The sequence below is a fragment of the Blennius ocellaris genome (genome assembly GCF_963422515.1).
Source record: "Blennius ocellaris genome assembly, chromosome: 12".
NCBI classification, from domain to species: domain Eukaryota; kingdom Metazoa; phylum Chordata; class Actinopteri; order Blenniiformes; family Blenniidae; genus Blennius; species Blennius ocellaris.
In genome coordinates, this window is record NC_137661.1 from 28,733,443 (window position 1) to 28,739,442 (window position 6,000).

Here is a 6,000-nt window from a genome sequence, read left to right on the forward strand (position 1 = left end):
ACATGATTTATTCATCATCTTTAATTAAGAGAACATCCGGTGAACCTCATGACGACACAGGGGTAGGGCTCATGTATGGACGTCGTTCAGCAAACTCAAATATCACACCTTGTACAAATATACCAGTACAAAACTGCACTAAATGACTTCATGAGTAAACTGACTTTTTTTTTGCCTATTTTGATAAATACCAAAAACCTACTTTTACAGAAATAAGAGCAACCATTTACTGTGAAGTACAACTTCCATTAGAAACACTGTGCTGCATGTGTTTATACACAGAATGTTGCACATTTCTTCTTTTGTGAGTTTTTATCTTTGGAACATTATTCAGCCGTGATGTTCTTGATGTTTTGTTTTGTTCCTCGGGAGGAAAAGCAAGAGACAGAGAGTTGAGGGACAAATTCCTGTTCTTAGAAAAGGAAGTTATTCACAAACGTATAGAAAATACTATGGTTGTATTCAGATGTATAAATCTCTTCATGTGATTATTAGACAAATTAAGAAACTTGAACTATTGAAACAGAAGTCACAAAGTAATTATTCGTCCATTAAAAGACAATTATTTGTCTATTATTAAACAAATGTTAAGAGTTAAAACACTTTTAACTGTTAGTACATTAAGTTAAAAGGTATTTTATGTAATCGTCTGTTTCTACTGATACATTTTGTCCTCTGAGTGTTTCAGTTCTAAACTTCATCAAGCTGCTATCTGTTTATATAAAGTCTGTAATCTGAGAGCTGCTGGTCAATGATTGGTGGAGTGGAGTGCTTTGTGACACCAGTTCAAAGACAAGGAGCGAAATAAACCTGACCAGCATGAGTAATAATACTGAGACCAGTATGAGTAATAATACTGAGATCAGTATGAGTAATAATACTGAGACCAGTATGAGTAATAATACTGAGACCAATATGAGCAATAATACTGAGACCAGTATGAGTAATAATACTGAGACCAGCATGAGTAATAATACTGAGACCAGTATGAGCAATAATACTGAGATCAGTATGAGCAATAATACTGGAGACCAGCATGAGTAATAATACTGAGATCAGTATGAGCAATAATACTGAGACCAGTATGAGTAATAATACTGAGACCAGCATGAGTAATAATACTGAGACCAGTATGAGCAATAATACTGAGACCAGTATGAGTAATAATACTGAGACCAGCATGAGTAATAATACTGAGACCAGTATGAGTAATAATACTGAGACCAGTATGAGTAATAATACTGAGACCAGTATGAGTAATAATACTGAGATCAGTATGAGCAATAATACTGAGACCAGTATGAGCAATAATACTGAGACCAGTATGAGTAATAATACTGAGACCAGTATGAGTAATAATACTGAGACCAGTATGAGTAATAATACTGAGACCAGTATGAGTAATAATACTGAGACCAGTATGAGTAATAATACTGAGACCAGTATGAGTAATAATACTGAGATCAGTATGAGCAATAATACTGAGACCAGTATGAGCAATAATACTGAGACCAGTATGAGTAATAATACTGAGACCAGTATGAGTAATAATACTGAGACCAGCATGAGCAATAATACTGAGACCAGTATGAGCAATAATACTGAGACCAGTATGAGTAATAATACTGAGACCAGCATGAGTAATAATACTGAGACCAGTATGAGCAATAATACTGAGACCAGTATGAGTAATAATACTGAGACCAGCATGAGCAATAATACTGAGACCAGTATGAGCAATAATACTGAGACCAATATGAGTAATAATACTGAGATCAGTATGAGTAATAATACTGAGACCAGTATGAGTAATAATACTGAGACCAGCATGAGTAATAATACTGAGACCAGTATGAGTAATAATACTGAGACCAGCATGAGTAATAATACTGAGACCAGTATGAGTAATAATACTGAGACCAGCATGAGTAATAATACTGAGACCAGCATGAGTAATAATACTGAGACCAGTATGAGCAATAATACTGAGACCAGCATGAGTAATAATACTGAGACCAGCATGAGCAATAATACTGAGACCAGTATGAGCAATAATACTGAGACCAGTATGAGCAATAATACTGAGACCAATATGAGCAATAATACTGAGACCAGTATGAGTAATAATACTGAGACCAGTATGAGTAATAATACTGAGACCAGTATGAGTAATAATACTGAGACCAGCATGAGTAATAATACTGAGACCAGTATGAGTAATAATACTGAGACCAGTATGAGTAATAATACTGCGACCAGTATGAGTAATAATACTGAGACCAGTATGAGTAATAATACTGCGACCAGTATGAGTAATAATACTGAGACCAGTATGAGTAATAATACTGAGACCAGTATGAGTAATAATACTGAGACCAGTATGAGTAATAATACTGAGACCAGTATGAGTAATAATACTGAGACCAGCATGAGTAATAATACTGAGACCAGTATGAGCAATAATACTGAGACCAGTATGAGTAATAATACTGAGACCAGTATGAGTAATAATACTGAGACCAGTATGAGTAATAATACTGGAGATCAGTATGAGTAATAATACTGAGACCAGTATGAGTAATAATACTGCGACCAGCAAGACTTCCTGTCTCCAGCTGTTGTTGCGTTCTGGAGCGGCTGATCGTCTGATGCTTGACCTTGAATGCAGCTGATTACTTTATTGCAGGATTACTTTACAGTTGTTATGGTTCTGAGTTTCAGAGGGAGTTCAAACATTCCTCAGATGGTTTTCTCACGGAACCACGACAGTCAGACGACTGCAGTTTCACTTTTCAGGAGGCAAATTGAAAAAACCAGACTGTTTGGAAGGTTTGTCGTCTTTTCTCTTCTTTTCTGAATCGACTTTGAACAATCTGAGTCCACCGACTTACAACATGTCACATGTGTTCCACCGTGTCACACAAATGATGATGATGATGATGATGATTTGTTCCCGGGAAACATCCAGCTCCTCCACCACGAGCTTCACCGCGTCAGCAGCTTTTGTCCCGGCTATCAGCTTCAAGGCACTGTTCCAATATTTAGATTTACAGTCTTATACATTGTTGTAGTTTATCTATGCATTTAAATTTATACCCCAAAAACCATTTCCTGGAATTGTGCAACCACCAGATATGATGCACAAATGTGCTAAAAATTCAAGGAATTGAAGATAAAGGTTAGACTTTCCATGACCTCCCAGTCTGCTTCTGTGCTCGTTACGGTTCCAGACACTTGTTGAAAACGTAGAAATAAATGCAATATCCGCTTTGCTCCTTTTTCCCGTTTGCACACTTGAACGATAATGAAATGAAAGCACAAGATACTCATCAGTCGCACTAATGAAATATTACAGGTGAATCATTGACAGAGTTCTTGGAGCTGCTATGAAATATCGAATGAAGCTTGTTGCATAAAGAAACCAGCAGAATGACTGAAGTCTGTCAGCGGGAAGCGTCCAGACTGAAGTCTGTCAGTGGGAAGTGTCCAGACCGAAGTCTGTCAGCGGGAAGTGTCCAGACTGAGGTCTGTCAGCAGGAAGTGTCCAGACCGAAGTCTGTCAACAGGAAGTGTCCAGACCGAAGTCTGTCAGCGGGAAGTGTCCAGACCGAGGTCTGTCAGCAGGAAGTGTCCAGACCGAGGTCTGTCAGCGGGAAGTGTCCAGACTGAAGTCTGTCAACGGGAAGTGTCCAGACCGAAGTCTGTCAGCGGGAAGAGTCCAGACCGAAGTCTGTCAGCGGGAAGTGTCCAGACTGAAGTCTGTCAACAGGAAGAGTCCAGACTGAAGTCTGTCAGCAGGAAGAGTCCAGACTGAAGTCTGTCAACGGGAAGAGTCCAGACTGAAGTCTGTCAACAGGAAGAGTCCAGACCGAAGTCTGTCAGCAGGAAGAGTCCAGACTGAAGTCTGTCAACGGGAAGAGTCCAGACTGAAGTCTGTCAACGGGAAGAGTCCAGACTGAAGTCTGTCAACAGGAAGAGTCCAGACTGAAGTCTGTCAGCAGGAAGAGTCCAGACTGAAGTCTGTCAGCAGGAAGTGTCCAGACTGAAGAGTCAGTGAAGTAATGAAACCGGAGGTTCAAGAGGAAATGGGCGACGCAGCAGAGCTTCTTTCAGTAATTCGTCTAAACTGTTTAAAAGTGACATATTAATTTATTAATACAATACGTATGCAACATTTGAATGTTTAAAATAAAGAAAATGTGTCCCGGCTGAGAGGGGGAGTGTCTGGAACCCAGAACCAGACCAGGAACCCAGAACCAGACCAGGAATCCAGAACCAGACCAGGAGGCAGAACAGGTGCTATTGTCAGTGTTTTTATTGTGAACCAGGACCGGGGAGACCAGGGACGCAGTCAGGAGACACATACAAGGGACCCACACCCCGGGGAGGACACTACACACCCCTGGGAGGACACACACACACTACACACCCCGGGGAGGACACACACACACTACACACCCCTGGGAGGACACACACACACTACACACCCCTGGGAGGACACACACTACACACCCCGGGGAGGACACACACACACCACACACCCCGGGGAGGACACTACACACCCCGAGGAGGACACACACTAACTACACACCCCTGGGAGGACACACACACCCCGGGGAGGACACACACAACACTACACACCCCGGGGAGGACACACACACAACACTACACACCCCGGGGAGGACACACACACCCCGGGGAGGACACACACACACCACACTACACACCCCGGGGAGGACACACACACACCACACACCCCGGGGAGGACACTACACACCCCGAGGAGGACACACACTAACTACACACCCCTGGGAGGACACACACACCTCGGGGAGGACACACACAACACTACACACCCCGGGGAGGACACACACTACACACCCCTGGGAGGACACACACTACACACCCCGGGGAGGACACACACTACACACCCCGGGGAGGACACACACTACACACCCCGGGGAGGACACACACTACACACCCCGGGGAGGACACACACACCACACACCCCGGGGAGGACACTACACACCCCGAGGAGGACACACACTAACTACACACCCCTGGGAGGACACACACACCTCGGGGAGGACACACACAACACTACACACCCCGGGGAGGACACACACTACACACCCCTGGGAGGACACACACTACACACCCCAGGGAGGACACACACTACACACCCCAGGGAGGACACACACTACACACCCCGGGGAGGACACACACTACACACCCCAGGGAGGACACACACTACACACCCCGGGGAGGACACACACTACACACCCCGGGGAGAACAGACAGGCCTCTGGCCTCCTCACTGCAGGGCTTAAGAGTCGGGAGCAATCAATCAGCTGATTGGCTGCAGGAGCGTCCGAGACGATCCGCTGTGTGAATCGTCACAAAAGGTTGAACTAGGAGTTTTATAAGTTTGGTCTTTTGAAGTTTGAAGCCATAATAAAACATGATATTTTGCTTTGGGGGATTATTTCTCTATTTTAACAGTTTTGTGACTCTGACGTTGTTTGAAATCTGTTTTATTTGTGTTTGCAGTGATTAACCATTTGTTTTTGTTAATTGTGCTTATGAAACATGTGACATTATTTCTGCCAGTGAAAAAGTAGTTGAAAATCCAGTTTTAGTCGTTTGTAAAAAAAGCAAAACAAACAAAAAACCTTTTAAAAGGAGCCTCATGGTGCATTTTCTCATCCGTCATGTTCACCACAAGACTTATCTGTGCTGAATATCAAATACATTTATATAGATTTAGTTCCAGGGGAGCCAAAAAAAAGAAACTGTAAAACTTCAGGCTGAATATCAACTAAGTTAAAAAAAAAAGCAACACAACTTTAAAAATAACAGTTTTTTTTATTTAGAAATATCATATATGTTAAATACTGAAGAATAACAACACATTTTAAAAACAGCTTTTTTTAAACGCGACCATAAACATTTGAGAGTGAAATGTTCAAAGATGGAAAAATAAAACAAAAGGCACTTTTC